We start from the raw sequence: 22,354 nt of genomic DNA, 5'->3' as shown, positions 1-22,354 counted from the left end.
TCAATCTTATATAATCATAATACAATTATCAAAATCAGGAGATTAATATTGGTACATTACTACCTAATCTACAGAAAGTACTCATATGTTGCCCGTTGACCCCAAAATGTTCTTTATTAGGATTTTTTTTTCCTGGTGCAGGATCCAACCCAGTACACACATTGCATTTAGTTGTCAAATCTTTTCCTTTATTTTTATATTTTTTTATTTTATTTTATTTTATTTTTGGAGACAGGATCTCACTCTCACCCAGGCTGGGGTGCAATGGCGCAATCTCGGCTCACTGCAACCTCCGCCTCCTGGGTTCAAGTGATTCTCCTGCCTCAGCCTCCCAAGTAGCTGGTATTACAGACACATGCCATGACGCCCAGCTGATTTTTGTATGTTTAGTATGGACGGGGCTTCACCATGTTGGCCAGGCTGGTCTCGAACTCCTGACCTCAGGTGATCTGCCCACCTCGGCCTCCCAAAGTGCTGGGATTACAGTCATGAGCCACCGCACCTGGCCCAAATCTATTTAATCTCCTTTACAACTGGATGAGTTTCTCATTCTGACTTTGACTTTTATGACCTTGGTATTTTTGAAGAGTCGTTTATAGAATATTTCTCAATTTTTGCCTAATGGATCTCATGATTAGATAGGATATCCACAGAAGTGATGTTACATTCTTTTCAGTGCATCCTACCAGAAGGTACATGGTGTTGTTAACTTTAATCAGCCGATTGTGGTGGTGTCTGTAAGGTTAATATGTTCACCTTTGTAATTAATAAGTATCTCACAAGGAGGATACTTTGAGACCATGTAAATATAATATTTCTCATCAAGCTTTTACTTAACATCTGTGTCTCTTGAATGAATTATTACACGTTGGATGCCAAAAAATGATTTTTAAATTTCTATATTCTTTCTATAATTCTTTCTTATTAACTGGCATTCTACTTAAGGGAGAACTTTCCCTTCCCCACCATTTATTCATTTATGTCAGTATGGACCCATGGATTCTTATTTCATTTTCATTTTATTATTTTTGAGATGGAGTTTTGCTCTTGTTGCCCAGGCTGGAGTGCAATGGCGCAATCTCGGCTCACTGCAACCTCCGCCTCCCAGGTTCAAGCAATTCTCCTGCCTCAGCCTCCCGAGTAGCTGGGATTACAGGCATATGCCACCATGCCTGGCTAAAGTTTTTTTGTATTTTTAGTAGAGATGGGGTTTCTCCATATTGGTCAGGCTGGTCTCGAACTCCTGACCTCAGGTGATCCGCCCACCTCGGCCTCCAAAAGTGCTGGGATTATAGGCGTGAGCCACTGCGCCCGGCCTGGATTCTTATTTCAATCAATGGGTTGTAATCTGTAACTATCACTATTTATTTTTATGTTTAAATCGTCCCAGATTTGGCCAGCGGGAGCCCATCAGGCTGGCTCCTGTGTCCTTTTTTGACATTTCTCCATCATTCTTTGAGCATTTCCTTAATTTCTGACACAATAGGATGTTCCAGTCCCATCCTGTATTGTCCATGCCCCACCCCTGGAATCAGCCAATCCTCCAGCAATCCCTGGTTCCTTTTAGTGGACAATAATGTTTAGAAACCAAAATCTGGGTCAAACAGAGTGGCTGATGCCTGTAATCCCAGCATTTTGGGAGGCTGAGGCAGGAGAATTACCTGAGCCCAGGAGTTCGAGACCAGCCTGGGCAACATAGACCTCATCTGCACTTAAAAAAAAAAAAATTATCCAGGATGGTGGCATGCTCCTGTAGTTTCAGCTACTCAGGAGGCTGCAGTGTGAAGATAGCTCGATACTGGGATATTGAGGTTCAGTGAGCTACGATGGTGCCACTGCACTCTAGCCTGGGCAACAGAGCGAAACCTTGTCTCAAAAAAAATAAAAATAAAAAATCTGGGCACATATGTGCCCATTGTTCCTAAGGCGCCACTGCTTTCAGGCCCTCTCCAAGGACAGAGCTAGAAAATAGAAGTATGCAGGCTGGGCATAGTGGCTCACCCCTGTAATCTCAGCACTTTGGGAGGCTAACGCAGGCAGATCACCTGAGGTCAGGAGTTTGAGACCAGCCTGGCCAACATGGTGAAACCCCGTCTCTACTAAAAATACAAAAATTAGCCAGGCATGGTGGCGGGTGCCTGTAATCCCAGCTACTGTGGAGGCTGAGGCAGAAGAATTGCTTGCACCCAGGAGGCAGAGGTTGCAATGAGCTGAGATCGAGCCACTGCACCCCAGCCTGGCCAACAGAGCGAGACTCTGTCTAAAAAGAAAAAAGAAGAGAAAATAGAAGTATGTAGGTACATACACACATCTATATTTATATCTCTATCTGTATCAATATATTAAAAACCAGGAGTTCATATGGATATCTCCAGCTTTGATCCAACACTACGTGAGTGCTTCATCATGAGGACCAGAGCATAAATCTCGATAAGCAAGAATTCACTGGCTTGGGGGCACTTTTTCAGAACACAGGATTTAACACCATGGCAAGGACCCCAGGGGATGGGGGCAAACTCACTACTGAGGTGACTCATAACAGCACATGTAAAATGATGGCTCTCAGTGAGGTGGAAATGGCTGAGTTGCCCTGGCAGAGAGGAGAGGAAGAAATGGAAAGGCTGAGGGAAGTGGGCATGCTGGAATGCCTCTATCATGTAAAGCCAGAAGACCCTCCAGAGGACCATGTTCCACAGGAAGGCCTTGAGGACACCCCATCAAGGCCATCAGCCCTGGTGAGAGGGGCTGCAGCATCACCAGGAAGTTCAGTGGTGTCTCCTCTGCAGGCTGTGGGAGGTGGGAGAGGCAGGTGCAGAGTGCAGCTCATTAACATCCACGTGCATGACGGAGCCCCGAAGTAGCAAAGGCCGGGAGGCCGCCCACAGTGATGGGCAAGGCCAGACAAGCTCTCAAGGGAGGCTTGACCTGAAGGAAATTATGCAGGTAGTTAATAGGGATAGTGCCCATAGGGGCAAAATAGAAGGGCAGAGCTGGGGCAGAGCTGTGTTAACTCTCCTGCCCTCTGTCACAATTTAGTCCAGAGACCTAGAATGCCTGGACATCACACTGATCCCACAAGGGCAGGATGTTTTTTAAATCTTTTTAAAAAATCAATAGATTATTTTTAGAGCAGTTTTAAGTTTACAGAAATACTGAACAAGGGTGTTTTTTGGAGTGGTGGGAAAAAAGCAAAAATGGTGGAACACGGGCCTAAGGGCAGTCACTCCTATAAAAGAATCACAATCTCTTGCTCAGTTCCCAGATCTGAGCCATTTTCAGATCTGAAAGTCATTGACTGAAGATGTAGCTGACTTTCTAGGAAAAAAAAACCTAACAACACCATGGCAAGTATATACTGTGGCAATTCCCCCAGTTCTTTTTTTTTTTTTTTTTTTTTTTTTTTTTTTTTTTGAGATAGTCTCACTCTGTCACCCAGGCTGTAGTGCAGTGGTGTGATCTCTTCTCACTACAACCTCTGCCCCCTGGGTTCAAGCAATTCTCTTGCCTTAGCCTCCTGCATAGCTGGGACTACAGGTGCACGCCACCATGCCTGGCTAATTTGGGAGGCACTTTAGGAGGCTGAGGTGGATCGCCTGAGTTCAGGAGTTCGAGACCAGCCTGGCCAACATGGTGAAACCCTGTCTCTACTAAAAATACAAAAAATTAGCCAGGCATAGTGATGCACACCTGTAGTCCCAGCTACTCAGGAGGCTGATGCAGGAGAATTGCTTGAACCTGGCAGGCGGAGGTGGCAGTGAGCTGAGATCGCACCACTGCACTCCAGCCTGGGCGACAGAGTGAGACTCCATCTCAAAAATAAAAGAAAAAAGAAAATATGGTATATATACACCATGGTATACTCTGCAGCCATAAAAAAGAATGAAATCGGCCGGGCGTGGTGGCTCATGCCTATAATCCCAGCACTTTGGGAGGCCGAGGTGGGAAGATCACAAGGTCAGGAGACTGAGACCATGCTGGCTAACATGGTGAAACCCCGTCTCTACTAAAATACAAAAAAAAATTAGCCAAGTGTGGTGGCACATGCCTGTAGTCCCAGCTACTCAGGAGGCTGAGGCAGGAGAATCACTTGAACCCGGGAGGCAGAGGTTGCAGTGAGCCGAGATCACATCACTGCACTCCAGCCTGGGTGACAGAGCAAGACTCCATCTCTAAAAAAAAAAAAGAAAGAAAATATGGTACATATACACCATGGAATACTATGCAGCCATAAAAAAGAATGAAATTATGTCCTTTGCAGCAACATGGATGCAGTTAGAGGTCATAATCCTAGGCAAATTAAGGCAGGAACAGAGAACCAAATACCACACGTTCTCACTCATAAGGGGAGCTAAACATTGAGCACACATAGACATAAACACGGGAACAACAGACACTGTGGACTACAAGAGAGCGGAGGTAAGGAGTGGGACATGGGTTGAACAAATACCTATTGGGTACTATGCTCATTACCTGGGTGATGGGCTCCATAACCCAAACCTCAGCATTACACAATATTCCCATGTAACAAACCTGCACATGTACCCTCTGTATCTAAAATAAAAGTTGAAATTTTTAAAAGGCGAGAAAAGAAAGCAGCCTCAGCAGGTCCTTTAGGAGGTATCCAGAAGAAGGCATTGTTATCCTAGGAGATGACAGCTCCATGTAGGTTATTGCCCCTGAAGACCTTCCAGTGGGACAAGATGTGGAGGTGGAAGACAGTGATATTGATGATTAGCCTAAGCTAATGTGCATGTTTTTGTCTTAGTTTTTAACAAAAAAGCTTAATTTTTTTAAATAAAATAGATAAAAGCTTAGAGAATAAGGATATAAAGAAAGAAAATACTTTTGTACAGCTGTAAAATGCTTGTGTTTTAAGCTGTGTTATTAGAAAAGCCAAAAAGTTTTTTAAATTGAGTTTATGAAGTAAAAATGTTACAGCAAGCTAAGATTAATTTATTATCAAAGAAAGAACATTATTTTTAATAAATCTAGTGTAGCCTAAGTATACAGTGTTCATAAAGTCTACAGTAGTGTGCAGTAGCATCCTGGCTCTTCCCATTCACTCACCACTCACTAACTCACACGGAGCAACTTCCAGTCCTGCAAGCTCCATTCATGGTAAGTGCCCTATACAGGTGTACCATGCTTTTTATCTTTTATGCCATATTTTTACTGTACCTTCTCTATGTTTAGATAGATTTAACTACAGATACTTACTGTTGTGTTACAATTGCCTGCAGTACTCAGTACAGTCATGTGCTGTACAGGTTTGTAGCCCAGGATCCACAGGCTATACCACGTAGCCTAGGTGTGTAGGTGATATCTACATTGAAGACTTAAAGGATTCAGGGGTGAAAGCTAGGTGATACCACTAGGTTTGTGTAAGTGCACTCTATGACATTCACACTATGATGAAATCACCTAATGACACATTTCTCAGAACAGATCCCTGTCATTAGGTGACTCATGGCTGTACTTGGGTGGTTGTAGACTGCAAAGGGTATTAACAGACAGTTGTAGGACAACTTGACATAGGATCTGAGTTGTCATTGACCAACAGCACCACCCACAACCCCTCTATTAGAGTAGGGTTTGTGAGAACTAAGTAGTTCAAGGAGTCTTGGCTAAGAGGCGTGGCTCATAGTATACCCACTGGGTCTGTAGACCCACCCAAAGGCCAGTTCCTTGACCCAAACTGCAAAAATGAAAATTGGTATACTTGGGATTTGGAGTACACCCACATTGGGTCATTAGGCTGTAGCATAAGAGCTATTATAATGAGGAACGCCTTATGGAAACTGCTGAAGCTGCCTGCTAGGCTAAGATAGTAAATTAAAATAACATCAGATACCAGGAAGGCAGAGATCAGTGCCATCATTAAAGACTTAAAGGATTCAGGGGTGATGAGCCCTGTCATATCTCCATCTAATTTACCAATCTGGCTCTTTCAGAAAGTGAATGGGCCCTGGGGAATGGAGACTACCCCAGACTAACCCAGTAGTAGCCTCATTCCCAGTTCCTATACCAGATGTGCTATCAGTGCTAGAGCACCTTTTTTTTTTTCTCCAAACATGGTGTCAAAAAAAAATTTTTTTTGAGATAGGGTCTCAATCTGTCACCCAGGCTGGAATACAGTGATGTGATCATGGCTCACTTCAGCCTCAGCCTCCCCAGGTTCAGGTGATCCTCTCACCTCAGCCACCCAAGTAGCTGGGACTACAGGCATGCACCATCACACCCAGCTAATGTTTTGTATTTTTTGTCAAGATGGTGTTTCACCATGTTGCCCAGGCTGCTCTAAAACTCCTGGGCTTAAGTGATCTGCCTGCTTTGGCCTCCCAAACTGCTAGGATTACAAGCGTGAGCCATCATGCCCAGCCTACTAGAGCATATTAATAAGGCTTCAGCATGTGGTATATAACCATTGATTTGGTGAATATATTCCTTACCATGCTGGCTGATTTTAAAAGATAGAACAGTCTGCATTACTGTGAGACAGACAACAATATTCATTAATAGTCATTTACAGTGTTTGTCACAGGCTATGTTAAGTCTTCTGCCATAATACATCAAGATACCTGGATATCAAATATATCTAGACCACCTGGACAATATACCAATACATTATGTCGATGAGATCATGCTGATTGACAGGACAACCAAGAACTGGGTAGTCATACACACATGCTCCAAAGGATTGGAGATAAACTATGGAAGATTCAGAGACCTACTGTTTCATTGTTTTTAGGGGTTCAGTGGTTGGGGCATACCAGGGCATCACTCCAAAGTAAAAGACAAATTGCTATGTTTTGCATTCCCTATCATAAAAAGGAAACACCATGCCTGGTAGGCATCTTTGATTTCTGAAGAAACATATTCTATACCCAGGAGTATATATTGGCCCATATGCTGGCCAAGAGGCCATGGCTGTTCACCTTGAGTGGAGCCAGGAACAGGAAAATGGCCTGCAGCAGGTCCAAGCCATGGTGCAATTAGCTCTGCTTCCTGTTTCATAAAATGCTGGAGACCTTAGCATGTTGGCAGTGTCTGTGGTAGGCAAAGATATGCTAGGGAATTCCAGGGATGGATCTCTAGGGTTCTAGAGTAAACTTATGACAGAAAACTTATGCCACGGCTGGGGTAGAGCCATGTGTATGAACACATGGGAGTGGGCACAAAGTGTGAAGAATTTTGTATCACATGTTAACACCCACCAGAAAACATCTACAATGGAAGAGGCACTGACAAAAGCACTCAGCAGTTGACATGGATAGAACTGGTGTGACAGGCACGTGGGTGGAATGGCCATGCTACCAGAGATGGAAGCCATGTGTAGGCCCTGTAGCAAGAACTTCCACGCACAAAAACTGATCTAGTTACTGCTACTTGTAAATGTCCATATTCCCCAGCAGTAGGGACCAACACTGAGCCCGAGATACAGCACTGTCCTTTGAGGAAACCAACTGGCTATTTGGTGGCAGGTTGACTCATGAGGCCTCTTCCACTCTTGAAGGACCAGCACTTCATCCTCACAAGGATGGATTACTATTCTGAGTAAGGGTTTGCCTTTTCTGCCTGTAGAGCCCCAACCCTCACCATTACCTGGGGTTCATGGAATGCCTAGTCCACAGACATGGAATTCCATACACATAGCATTTGATTAGTGAAGGAAATACAGGAGTGAACCTGTGACCATGGGATCCACTGGTCACATCATGTACTTGCCTTCTAGAATGTTGGAACAGACATCCAAAGGTGCAACTGAAATGCCATCTTCCAGGAAACTCTCTGAAGGAATCATTCCATAGGCTGCAACACATGTATTAAATCAGAGACTCTTTATGGAGCTGTGTCCCCAGTAGGAAGGATATGTGGGAATGGGAATTGAGGAGTAGAACAAAAGTGGCTCCATTAGCATCACTCTGAATGACCCACTGGGGAATTTGTGCTTCCCATCCCCAAACATTGCCTTTTATTGGCCAGGCATGGTGGCTCACACCTGTAATCCCAGCACTTTGGGGGGCCGAGGTGGGAGAATCGTTTGAGCCCAGGAGTTCAAGACCAACCTGGGCAACATAGTGATATCCTGTCTCTACAAAAAATTTAAAAAAAAATTATCACACCTGTAATCCCAGCACTTTGGGAGGCCAAGGCAGGTGGATCACAAGGTCAGGAGATCAAGACCATCCTGGCCAACATGGTGAAACCCCATCTCTACTAACATTACAAAAATTAGCTGGGCATGGTGACGTGCACCCGTAGTCCCAGCTATTCAGGAGGCTGAGGCAGGAGAATCGCTTGAATCCGGGAGGCAGAGGTTGCAGTGAGCCGAGATCGTGCCTCTGCACTCCAGCCTGGCGACAGAGCAAGACTCCGTCTCAAAATTAATTAATTAATTAATTTAATTTAAATAAAATAAATAAGTAAAAATTAGCCAGGCATGACAGTACATGCCTGAGGTCTCATCTACTCCAGAGGATGAGGTAGGAGGATCGCTCGAGCCCAGGAGATTGAGGCTTTGAGGCTGCAGTGAGCCATGATCACACCACTGCACTCTGGCCTGGGTGACAGAGCGAGACCCTGTCTCAAAAAAAAAAAAAAAATTGTTTTAACTTAACACTTCTGTCTTTCTGTTCTCTACCTTACTAAATGTTTGCTTTTTTCTTTACTAACCCACTCCTTCTGCTTTGCTTCCATTTATTTTGTTGTTTTTCCCCCTAAATTTTGATTACATTCTTAATTCTTTTAAAAAAAAAAGTATTTAAACCTATGAATTTTCCTCTGGTTTCTACTTTAGTAGCATATCACATTTTTTATGTGCTGTGTATTCATTTTCTACAGTTTCAGTTAGTGGTTTCTCTCTGCTGTAAGAACTGTTTAAAATAGTTTTGAATTTCCACATAGAAGGAATTCCCACCCCACACAACCCCCAAACTTTATGAATTCCTAGTTGTATTGCATTGTAATCACAGAATGCTGTCTTCACTATTCTGCTTGGACCTTGCTGAGGTTTTTCTTTATGGTCTAATAGTTTTAGTGAGTGTTCGTGGGCAATGGAAAGGAAAGCATATTCAGATTTCAGGATGTATACATTGGCATGTTATCAACCAGATCTATCTTATCAATTACTAAGTTCTTCTGTGATTTATTTATTTTTTATCTACTTGATCACTGACAGTCTGAGAAACAGAAAGGTTAAATATATCTACCCAGTTCTTCTAGCAAATGGCAAACTTCTCTAGTAAATGGCAAAATCCGAATTCAGGCAATCTGACTTCAGTTCTTAACTACTATACCATGCTGGCTTTCATCGGTATTTGTTAGATTTTTCTTCATATGTTGTCACTTGGGGTCAAACCATTCAGGAGAAAGGCAGATCTCCCAGGGAAACAACTTGAAATCAATAAAAAGGATTGTGAGGACATAGGAGTTAGCAAGATACTCAGGAAGTCAGTGATATGGTTTGGCTGTGTCCGCACTCAAATCTCAACTTGAATTTTATCTCCCAGAATTCCCACGTGTTGTGGAAGGGACCCAGGGGGAGGTTAATTGAATCATGGGGGCAGGTCTTTCCCGTGCTATTCTCCTGATAGTTAATAAGTCTCACAAGATCTGATGGGTTTATCAGGGGTTTCTGCTTTTGCTTCTTCCTCATTTTCTCTTGCCACCACCATGTAAGAAGTGCCTTTCACCTCCTACTATGATCCTGAGGCCTCCCCAGCCATGTGGAAATGTAAGTCCAATTAAACCTCTTTTTCTTCCCAGTCTCGGATATGTCTTTATCAGCAGCATGAAAATGGACTAATACAGTAAATTGGTACCAATAGAGTGGGGCAGTGCTGAAAAGATACCCCAAAATGTGGAAGCAACTTTGGAACTGGGTAACAGACAGAAGTTGGAACCATTTGGAGGGCTCAGAAGAAGACAGAAAAATGTGGGAAAGTTTGGAACCTCGTAGAGACTTGTTGAATAGCTTTGATAAAAATGCTGACAGCGATATGGACAATAAGGTCCAGGCTGAGGTGGTCTCAGGTGGAGATGAGGAACTTGTTGGGAACTGGAGTAAAGGTGACTCTTGTTATGTTCTAGCAAAGAGACTGGCAGCATTTTGCCCCTGCCCTAGAGATTTGTGGAACTTTGAACTTAAGAAAGATGATTTATGATATCTGGCAGAAGAAATTTCTAAGCAGCAAAGCATTCAAGAGGTGACTTGAGTTCTGTTAAAGGCATTAAGTTTTATAAGGGAAGCAGAGCATAAAAGTTTGGAAAATTTGCAGCCTGACTATGCAATAGAAAAGAAAAACCCATTTTCTGGGAGAAAAGAAAAACCCATTTTCTGGGGAAAAATGCAAGCCGGCTGCAGAAATTTGCATAAGTAGTAAGGAGCCTAATGTTAATCCCCAAGACCATGGGGAAAATGTCTCCAGGCCATGTCAGAGAACTTCACGGCAGCCTCCCCCATCGTAGGCCCAGAGGCCCAAGAGGAAAAAGTGTTTTCGTGGGCTGGGCCCAGGGCCCACCTGCAGTGTGCAGTCTAGGGACTTGGTGCCCTGTTCCCAGCCACTCCAGCCATGGCTGAAAGGGGCCAACGTACAGCTTGGGCTGTGGCTTCAGAGGGTGGAAGTCCCACACCTTGGCAGCTTCTGCGTGGTGTTGAGCCTGCAGGTACACAGAAGTCAGGAATTGAGGTTTGGGAATCTCTGCCTAGATTATAGAAGATGTATGGAAACGCCTGGATGCCCAGGCATAGCATAGCCATAGCAAAGGCAGAAGTTTGCTACAGGGGTGGGGCCCTCATGGAGAACCTCTGCTAGGGCAATGCAGAAGGGAAATGTGGTGTCGGAGCCCCCACACAGAGTCCCTACTGAGGAACTGCCTAGTGGAGCTGTGAGAAGAGGGCCACCATCCTCCAGACCCCAGAATGGTAGATCCACCGACAGCTTGCACCATGCACCTGGAAAAGCTGCAGACACTCAACACTAGCCCATGAAAGCAGGTGGGAGGGAGGCTGTACCCTGCAAAGCCACAGGGGCAGAGCTGCCTAAGAGCATGGGAACCCACCTCTTGCATCAGTATGACCTGGATGTGAGACCTGGAGTCAAAGGAGATCATTTTGGAGCTTTAAAATTTGACTGCTTCCTAGATTTTGGACTTGCATGGGCCCTGTAACCCCTTTGTTTTGGCCAATTTCTTCTATTTGGAATGGCTGTATTTACCCAATGCCTGTATCCCTATCGTATCTAGAAAGTAACTAGCTTGCTTTTCATTTTACAGGCTCATAGGCAGAAGGGACTTGCCTTGTCTCAGATGAGACTCTCGACTGTGGACTTCTGGGTTAATGCTGAAATGAGTTAAGACTTTGGGGGACTGTTGGAAAGGCATGATTGGTTTTGAAATGGGAGAACATGAGATTTGGAGGGGCCGGGGCAAAATGATATGGTTTGTCTGTGTCCCTACCCAAATCTCAACTTGAATTTTATCTCCCAGAATCCCTATGTGTTGTGGGTGGGACCCAGGGGGAGGTAATTGAATTGTGGGGAGGGGGTCTTTCCCATGCTATTCTTCTGATAGTTAATAAGTCCCACGAGATCTGGTGGGTTTATCAGGGGTTTCTGCTTTTGCTTCTTCCTCATTTTCTCTTGCCACTGCCATGTAAGAAGTGCCTTTCTCCTCCTGCCATGATTCTGAGGCCTCCCCAGCCATGTGGAACTGTAAGTCTAACTAAACCTCTTTTTCTTCCCAGTCTCGGGTATGTCTTTATTAGCAGTGTGAAAACAGACTAATGCAGTCAGGCAATTCTCCGAGAAGCTGAGGAATGGTGCAAAATGGTAACGTGACTAGAGCAAAAGGAACTGCAAACTACATGGAATTTTGGTCAGTGAAGTTGCCAAGGGTTGGTACAGTAAGCAAGGGTGTGGTGTGGTGGGGCAGGAGATATGTGGGTAAGGTGGGAGGGTAAAATGCCTCATATCAAGCAACTGAGTGAGCGGGGGACAAGTCCCATCAACATTCTGTAAGAGGGTTATGATAGTGGAATCATTTCTCCTCTACATACCTTGAGACCTCTGACTTGGGAGAAAGATATCATTTGTTCTGAAGCAGGAGACTCCACCCACCAGAAACTTGCAGGTTTAAGAAACAAATGGGGATGGCCCCTGAGTGGTTTGCCTATTAAGGGGAGGTGACAGCTCCTTTGTGGAGGAGGGGAGGGTAATGGGTAGCCCTCCATCGACAGCTCTTTCTACTCCTGAGAAAAGAGGAAAACATCAGTGCTGAAGAAGCCAGTCTGTTTGCTAGAAGACATGGTTCCACCCTAGGGAACTCGAAGAGGATACAAACTAGACCAGTGTCCCAGCAGAGGGATGGAATGGTGGGGGAAATTACTCCCTTTTTATCTTTCAGCCTTAGAAGTAGGAAGAGGATCTACTCTCTACAAATTAGAGACTAAGTTAGTTGCCCAGGCACTTAAGAGAAGTATATTGTTCACAAAGATAAACAATGCAAAATTCCATCAAAATGCTGGGATACCAATGAAATGGTTGTAAAACGGATTCCCTAGGTATCTGACAGCTTTGGAGTAGGGAAGATGAGAGTAGGTCTATTGGAGAGAGTTGGTTTTCTAGGCACCAGGAGGGTCAAGGGCCAAGTTATTTGGATCCTTGAAAATGAATTTTAGATCTACTCTCACACCCGCATCTTCATGCCTCACATTCTGGAAGAGGGATATGGAGAAGTCAAACAGTTGGTTACTCAAAATTGTCCATTTTCAGGAGAGGGAGGAAAGATGTAGAATTGAGTCAGGCTAGAAACAGAACTGGCTGTAGAGGCCTGGAAAGGGCTGGGAAAGGCTGGCACTTCCACCAAAATCCCCTGATGGAGGGTGATGAGCAGGACAGACAAAAAAGTCGCCCGGCGGTGGATGCTCTCAATCTGTGCATGGAAAGGAAGGAGTAACTGGGTAACTGGGAGCCAAGAACAGCATTACCCTGATGTCTTTCCTTAAGGCAACCTCTATCCTGGGGCAAAGAGAAGGAACTTGGGGAGTTCCATCAAGTAGGTATAGTAAGCAAGGGTGTGGTGGGGTGGGGCAGGGGATGCTATACTATAGTTTAGCATTAATTATGTTTGGTTAGAAACATTATTCTGTTGGCCTTTCTGTGTCCTGTTGAAAACATTGTTTATCACAGCCTAACTGCTGGCAGAGTTTCTCAAGCCCTGATTAGAATGCGGCTTTTAGGGGAAGGGAGGGTTAGGAGACTTCAGTTCTATGGGACAATCACTCTGAGAATTGAAAATGCCACCCAGAGATAATAAAAGCCAGTTAAAGCTCACCAACCAAAGAAAAGACCACAGGTCTTACCTACAGAAAATAGTTGCATGACTGTACTTGCTGTAGTGAGGAGGAACTGGTCATGGGATATCTCAGAAACATGGAGCAAGGAGGGGCTTTTTTTTTTTTTCCCCGAGACGGAGTCCCTCTGTTGCCCAGTCTGGAGTGCAGTGGCATGATCTCAGTTCACTGCAACCTCCGCCTCCCGGGTTCAAGCAATTCTCCTGCCTCAGCCTCCTGAGTAGCTGGGATTACAGGTGCGTGCCACCATGCCCAGCTAATTTTTGTATTTTTCGTAGTGACGGGATTTCACCATGTTGGTCAGGCTGGTCTCAAACTCCTGACCTCAAGTGGTCTGCCCACCTTGGCCTCCCAAAGTGCTGAGATTACAGGCGTGAGCCACCGCGCCCAGCCAGGGAGGGGCTTTTTATAGGGTTTGGCCTTTGTTCGGTGATTCTAAGAAGGAATGGTTAGTCTTTTTTTTTCCAACTACGGTATAGCATTAATTATATTTGGTTAGAAACATTGTTCTGTTGGCCTTTCTGTGTCCTGTCGAAAACATTGTTTATCACAATCTGCTGGCAGAGTTTCTCAAGCTCTGATTAGAATTAAGGGTCCTGTTTGGGGAAAGTAACTTGGCTGCGTAGAAGGCCATAGAAAAGGCTCAGTAGGACTGTAGTTCCAGAGGAGCACTCTGTGAAAATTTCAACCACAGCAGAGGCAAATGGGGACTTTGACTTGTATGGAGATAGGAGGCTGCTCGGCCGCTGCGAAAAATCTAAGGGGAGCCCTGCATCAGATATCCAGAAGCTGTTTCCTGCATTTCCAAGGATGCTGTACCCTGTAAGAAGATTTAGAGATGTGTGAGAGACGTAGGGACATGAGGAGAGAACAGCAAAATTATATAAAGTGTAAGATATTGTGTACTTCCCCTTCCTGTTGTGGTTGGCTTTGAGCTAGAACACCTTGAGGATTTGGCTTTGAGTTACAAGCAGTTAGTTTCTCTTAGGCTAGCAAAACTGGAGACAATACACAAGTGTATACTTCCTTTTCTTCTGAAAAAGCAACAAGGTTGGATAGATTTAGTTTTGCACATGTGAGGCAAAAACATTCTCTAAAATGAAAAGGGTTGATATAACAGGGAATCTAAAATGTTCAGTGTGTGTGTGTGTGTGTGTGTGTGTGTGTTTACTTCTTTATTCTTTTTTGAGAAGGTTTTTTTTTTTTTTTTTTAGGTTTACATCACCGGAACAGGAGGAGGGACACACCCAACAGCTGTAGAAGCAGGAAATATCTAATACAAAACTAAAGTACAAAAACATGAAAACAGAGTCTTTGTGCATATTTTGTTCCTGCTGACTGCCTTGAAAAAGTCTACATTTCCTATACATATGATTGGGAATGGGGAGGGCTTGGTTCTCCTTGTGCAGCATATTCAGCATGATTTAGGCAGTTTTATCTCTGCAAATTTATTGTTTCCTTTGGAGAAGTATTCATTTTCTAAATCACATCTCAGAAGTATCAAGAGTTATGTACCACAGGACAGCAGGGGGCAATTATAGAAGTCAGATTCACGTCAAGCCAGAGTACATTCTGTGAGGAGGAACTGACCCAGGCTTGGCAAATGTCAGCTTGAATTAACCTTTTTTTTTTTTTTTTTTTTTGCCAGGAGTCTCGCTCTGTCGCCCAGGCTGGAGTGCAATGGCACAATCTCAGCTCACTGCAACCTCCACTTCCCCAGTTCAAGTGATTCTCCTGCCTCAGCCTCCCGAATAGCTGGCATTACGGGTGCGTGCCACCACGCCCAGCTAGTTTTTGTATTTTTAGTTGAGACAGGGTTTCGCCATGTTGGCCAGAGTGGTCTCAAACTCCTGACCTCAAGTGATCTGCCCACCTCAGCCTCCCAAAGTGCTGAGATTACAGGCGTGAGCCATCGTGCCCGGACTTAAATTAACTATTAATAGGGATATTTAGAACTGAAAGATACACATTTTGAGGAATGTGACAAAAAGTGTCCTTATTTTTCATAATTGATATGGTTATGGATGGCTAATGACCTGTGTGCTATATGATCTGTGTATCTTGTGTGGGGATGCTGCATTCTAACTCTAGAACCGGCCAATTGCCTTGTAAGGGGAGGATGAGTAATATAGTTTTAGAGAAGAGATTATTTCTCTCTAAAGAAAGTGAAACTTAGATAAGAAACAGAAATTTAGCCTGGGCGTGGTGGCTCACGTCTCTAATCCTGGCACTTTGGGAGGCTGAGGCAGGCGGATCACGAGGTCAGGAGATAAAGACCATCCTGGCTAACACGGTGAAACCCTGCCTTTACTAAAAATACAAAAATTAGCCAGGTGTGGTGGCGGGCGCCTGTAGTCCCAGCTACTCCGGAGGCTGAGGCAGGAGAATGGCGTGAACCCGGGAGGCGAAGCTTGCAGTGAGCCGAGATGGGGCCACTGCACTCCAGCCTGGGGCGACAGAGCGAGATTCCGTCTAAAAAAAAAAAAACAGAGAGCGAGAGACTATGTTTTTAGAACAGTTTTAGGTTCACAGCAAAATGGAAAGAAAGGTACCTCCTGCCCCCACACATGCCAGCTCCCTGGTTTTTAACATTGCCCACCAGAGAGCAGTGCATGTGTTACAATGAGGGAATCTATGCAGATACATCATAACCACGGAATGTCCGTAGTTTACATAAGGGTTCACTCTTCATGTTGCACATTCTTTGGGTTTGGACAAACGTATAAGTGACATGTATTCACCACTATGGTATCAGACAGAATAATTTAACTGCCCTAAAAATCCTCTGTGTTTTGCCTGCTCATCCCTCCTCTTCGCAGCCCTTGGGCAACCACTGATCATTTTCCTGTCTCCATAGTTTTGCCTTTTCCAGAAATGTCACATACTTGACATCATTCAGTATGTAGCCTTTTCAGATTGGCTTCAATATATTCTTTTCTATATCCATCACCTTTTTTGTCCCATTTGGTTCAGTGTTTCTCAAAATGTGGTGTTTGAACTATCTCTGTCAGAACCACATGAAAGTTGTTAAAAATATACATTCTCAGTCTCATATTTGACTGATTCAAAATATTAATATCTGGGTGTGGAACCTAGGAATTTGTATTTTAAACACACAGTACAGGTTATTCTTACACATGCTATAGTCTGAACACCCAGCAAAGTCTCTACTATGCTGCCAGGAATTAAGGTGGGGACGTATGTTCATAAAAGGTGATAGTGGCCGGGCGTGGTGGCTCAGTCCTGTAATGCCAGCACTTTGGGAGGCCGAGGCGAATGCATCGGCCTCCTGACCTGAGGTCAGGAGTTCGAGATTAGCCTGGGCAACATGGCAAAATCCCGTCTCTACAAAAATACAAAAATTAGCCAGGCATAGTGGTGGGCACCTGTAGTTCCGGCTACTAGGGAGGCTGAGGTGAGAGAATCTCCTGAGCTCAGGGAGGTGGAGGCTGCAGTGAGCTGTGATTGCACCACTGTACTCCAGCCTGGGCGACAGAGTGAGATCCTCTACCAACCACAAAAAAAAAAGTAATAGGATTTACAAAAAAGGAGCTGGCAGTGATAGCAATAGAAAGGAACCCCAAAGGGAAGATCGGGGCTTCAAAGTCTAGCTATTCTACAGAGCCCATGTGTAAATTCCCCATCTATTGCCAATTGTGGAGTTTTAATTTGATTGATATTGCAGGAGCTAGCGATTTCCTGCAGACTTTGACTCTTTCTCTCTGGAGAAGCCTAGAAATACCTTATGTATTATTTGACAACAGATGAAGCCTGAGGTTTTCAACTTGGACTACCGTTAAATCCTTATGAAAGTGACCTTCTTTGAACTAGACAATACCTCCTGTAACCATTTCAGTAGGATCTCCCTTGAGTTTCAGTTCTACCTTCTCCAAGTTCTACAAAGACTCCTCATCATTATTTCATGTGGAACCCAAATGAAAGGTTGGAAATTACTGATCAGTCTGCTGTGTGGCCTAATGAGGCCTGGACACCTGAGTGATGACACAGACACACAGGAGCCCCAATAATAATTTATACTTGCTCTTTGTCACACATGCGTGCCATGCACACCCAACTCTATGTCTCTGTATAGTCAGTCCCTCCTTCCTTCTCTCCTTTCCTTCCCTCCACATGCCTTATGCCATTGCTAATCTCCTATAGAAGCAAAACTCATGCTTTGTTCTGCTTCCAGTATGATTAAGCACATCACATACTATAGATAGGAACAAAATCAAACCACTTCACATTCTTAAGAAAAACTTAAAAGAATAGGGTCATCCTGACTGGTTCTGGTGTCCAAAATAATAAACTCTAAAAAATTTGCAGTGAGCCTGGATTCTCTAAATAATGCTGTCCCTGACTTTTGCTATGCTGATATGAATGATCTTTTTCTTTTTTTTTTTTTAATTTTTTGGAGACAGGGTCTCACTCTATCACTTAGGCTGGAGTGTGGTGGCACAATCATGGCTCACTGCAGCCTCGACCTCCTGGGCTCAAGCGATCCTGCCATCTCAGTAGCTGAGACTACAGGTGTGTGCCACCATACCTGGCTAACGTTTGTACTTTGTTATAGAGAAGGGGTTTTGCCATGTTGCCCAGGCTGGTCTTGAACTCCTAGGCTCAAGCGATCCACCCATTTTAGCCTTCCAAAGTGCTGGGTTTACAGTTGTGAGCCACCATGCCTGGCCAACATGAATGATTTTTGCATATATGATACCTGTATGAGTAAGTGGCTTTTTTCCTCACCTTCAACAGGCTGATATAAATTTAGTGCCCTGATAATTTTGTCTTTCTTTCCATTTGAATACTTGTGTTTTCAACTTGCTGAGCCACTCTTTCTGGCTTCATCAGAAAGAAGTCTGACACCCTTATACTGACAGCAAGTAAAGTTTCTCTTTCCTTGTCTCTTTTTCTTCTGTTTTTAATTTTCAGAGTAGAATTAGGCTTTTTAAAATAATACATATTTTTAAACTGACAAATAAAAATTGTATATATTTACTGTGTACAACAGGATGTTTCAAAATATATATACATACCCTACTGGAGTGGGTAAATCAAGCTAATTACCATATGCATTACCTTATATACTTATTATTTTCATTATAAGAATCTCTTTCCTCTTCTAAATGCAGAAGTCTCCTGAGGATCCCTGTGGCACTCTCTTCCAAGCCTTTGTACTGTGCTCTTGGGAATCCCTTCTATTGCAGTAATAGCACTTCTCTCCCCCAGCTCAATGAAAGCGTCATCATCTACCCAGTGACCTAAACCCTAAACTTGGGAGTCATCTGTGATTCCTACCTCTGCTCACCTTTTTTTTTTTTTTTTTTTTTTTTAGACAGAGTCTTGTTCTGTTACCCAGGCTGGAGTGCAGTGGCATGATCTCAGCTCACTGCCACCTCTGTCTCCCGGGTTCAAGCAATTCTCTGCCTCAGCCTCCTGAGTAGCTGGGATTACAGGCACCTGCCACCACGCCTGGCTAATTTTCGTATTTTTAGTAAAGACGGGGTTTCACCACGTTGGCCAGGCTGGTCTTGAACTCCTGACCTCGTGGTCCACCCACCTCAGCCTCCCAAAGTGCTGGGATTACAGGTGTGAGCCACTGTGCCCGGCCAATGAATGAATACTTCTAATAAAGTGTCACAGTTATTTCTGTTTTTTTGCCTGTTTTTTTTTTTATTTTTAATCTGTCTTTTTAATCTTGTGTTCAGTGCTCATTGAATTGACCTTTGTTGCATAGCTAGCTAGAAAGGGATTAGGTTTGGCACCTGGGAGCACAAGTCCTCACTCCCAGATCAATTTGCTTCTCCCTAACACCATGTTGCCTCTTTAATGCTCTGCAAATAAAAATATTATAACACACCCCTCCTCTGAGTGCTTCTCTAGGTTCACAAACCACAGTTTCAGTTTCTTTTCTGATAATCAGTTTCATTTCTTCATAGTCACACCTCTTGTTGGCAAACATCACGTTATTTTCCAGCAGCATGATTCAAATATTGAAATCCCTCATCCTTGGGGAACTATAGCTGTTTAATTATTTAAAATAGCATGAAAATAGGTGTTTCAATCAACCACAGTATTTAATGTTTCTGGTAATAGATACCATCTGAGAAGGAGCTCAGTATATTTACTGATAAAGCACTTTGCCTCCATCTTCTAATTGACCAAAACAAGGTCTATTAAAACTGAAATTCAGAAAAAACTTAACTAATTTTGCCCAAATTTCAAACAATACTAACAAACATTAGAATTTATTTTGAACTTGATTTATGGCCCTCATCAGACTATGATAATTTTTTCAAAACAATGATATATCTTAATATTTCAGCATTAAGTCCTATACGTAGTTTCAGAGAATTTCAAGGAAAGTTGAGAATTTGTTGTGAATACATATATAAGACATAGAGAAAGCTGAATTAATGTAAAAATGGCTGAGTTCATATTTTATGAACCCCGGATGAGGTTATTTGTAGTGTCCAAGCTTTGGAGCCAAATAAACTTAGATTTTCTTTTTTTTTTTTTGAGACAGAATCTCACTCTGTCGCCAGGCTGGAGTGCAGTGGCGCAATCTTGGCTCACTGCAACCTCCATCTCCCAGGCTCAAGTGATGCTCCTGCCTCAGCCCCCAAAGTAGATGGGGTTACAGGCATGAGCCACCACGCCCAGCTAATTTTTGTATTTTTAGTAGAGACGGGGTTTCGCCATGTTGGCCAGGCTGGTCTCGAACTCCTGAGATTAAGTGATCTGCCCACCTCAGCCTCCGAAAGTGCTGGGATTCCAGGCATGAGCCACTGTGCCTGGCCTGATGATTTGTCCTTTACATCTCAGTGTCCTCACTTCTCAAACAGGAATATTCATCTAACAGAATTCGTTGAAATAAGTGCCTTGCTCACTCAATGAATGACAGTTATTATTATGACAACATTCACAGTAGAATGTCAGTCCTTGGTGGATAAATCAGGGTTTTTAGTTACAAGGAAAAGAAACCACCTCTGGTTCCTTTAAAAGTAGAAATATTATTTGTGGCTAGGAAATTGGGTAGCTTGTGGCTTTGCTGGGAGTTTGGCCAATCTGACTTGAAAGCTACATAGTCAGAAGCATAGCTAAAATCATGAACTGGTTCCATGGGGATACCACTGCTACCTGTCCCTTGCACAGCTAACACTATTCCGCCCTAAGGTATGTGTGCCTCTGTTGCCTCCACAAACTGGATACTGGTGCTGCTGCCCCATCAATCTCTGACAGACTGAGTCCTATTCATGTGCATACATCTCGACTGCAGGGGAGACGGGAAAAAGGAGCATCTGGCCTCCTTCAGTGGGAGGTGGGCTCTGTCTGCCCCTCAGATTTATATGATGGGGAATCCCCCAAACATCGGAAGGGACTGAGATGCTGGACAGCCAAAAATATGCAAGTATGCACAATACTTCCCCAGGAGCCACGGATTTTGGAGACTGGCTTAACTACTATCTTTTTCATATACCCCGCATTTGATCCATTAATGCATCTGTCAGTTGCGCCTTAAAAATCTGACCCCTTCTGCTCAGCTCCACCACGGCCAGCCCAGCTCATGTCCTCGCTATCTTGTGCCTGGATTATTGAATCAGTTCTTAACAGGTAGGCTGGCCTCTGCATTTGGCCCCTGACAGTGTATCTTCAATAGAGCAGTCAGAGTAGTTCTCTGTAAAAATATTTCAGACCATACCACACCTCTACTCCAAGTCTTCCAACACATCCCACGTCGTTCGAGGTGAATGCCAAAGTTATCACAATGGCCTCCGAGGCTCTGCATGATCTTTTCTTCACATAATTCCCACTCTTCCCCATTGATCTCTCTGATCGCCCCCTCTGTAACTATATCACATCATCCTGCCAAAACTCTGATCTTTGCACTTGTTTTTCCCTCTGCCAGGAACACTTGTCTCCTAGATCGTTACACAACGTGCTCCTTTACTTCCTTTAGCTTTCTGCTCAACTTAAGAAAGATGACTTAACAATGTCACCTTATCAGAGAGATCTTCTCTGACTTTATATCAAAGTGTGACCATCCAGCCCCTAGCACTCTGCATCCTTAATTTTTCACCACAGCACATTGATCTCCATCTGATATTCTGTATATTTGTTCATTTTTTTCTGTCTCCCCCTATAGAATGTAAGCACCATGAAGATAGAGACTTTTATTTGTTATCTCAATTTCTACACAATATGTGTTTGCTGAATGGATGAATGATGATAGATCTTTTGTAACTGTCACTTTATCATCTAACTAAGGTATAAAGTATGCACAAAATGGTGTCCCTTCTTTCCACTCTTGCCAGAGTTTTATTTTTAGGATAGATCTTATTATGCCATACCCACTTATAAAAATTTTTTATTGCTTCTGACTGCCAAGAGCCATGCTTCTCAATTTGGGATACAAGGGGGTGAGGAAATCACAGGATAAAGCCATACATTATTCTAGTCCAGAGAGTCAATTTTACTTATAGAACCTGGGGCCAGGGGAGAAGTTCCCAATTTTATTTGTCTTGAAAATTTCTGCCACATGTGTGTATACATGCAAGTGAAATTAGCAGAATCATGTTTTCCTATTCAGTTCAGTTGGGTGAAACCCATGAAAAGCCAAGAATGAGAAAATTTTCTATAAGCAGTGAGTGATTTAAAAACTTGGTCTTTCTGTGTTGTTAGGGAACCTGGTCTATTAGCGCTGTAATTGAATCAGAATGCACAGGGTAATTATGAACAGTATGAAATATCAAGGGTTGTGGGATCTGATAATGAGGTTGATGTGGACATAAACAGCAGCTTTCCAACCACAACTAAGCATTTGGTAAGCAATTTACAAAGCAATACTAGTCAATTTAGAAAGCTTATGATGTACTCAGGTTTTTACTGAACCTCAGGTATTACTATTATGGAAACACAGTTGACCATAATTCTAAGTGTCTCTTGTGTGAGAAAGCACTGAGCAAAAAGAGGAGGAAATTATCACAAGAGATACCCAAAAAA

Source organism: Pan troglodytes, chromosome 17 (assembly GCF_028858775.2).
Source record: "Pan troglodytes isolate AG18354 chromosome 17, NHGRI_mPanTro3-v2.0_pri, whole genome shotgun sequence".
Taxonomy (NCBI): Eukaryota; Metazoa; Chordata; class Mammalia; order Primates; family Hominidae; genus Pan; species Pan troglodytes.
The sequence above is the reverse complement of the archived record's forward strand: the minus strand, read 5'-3'. Positions refer to the sequence as shown.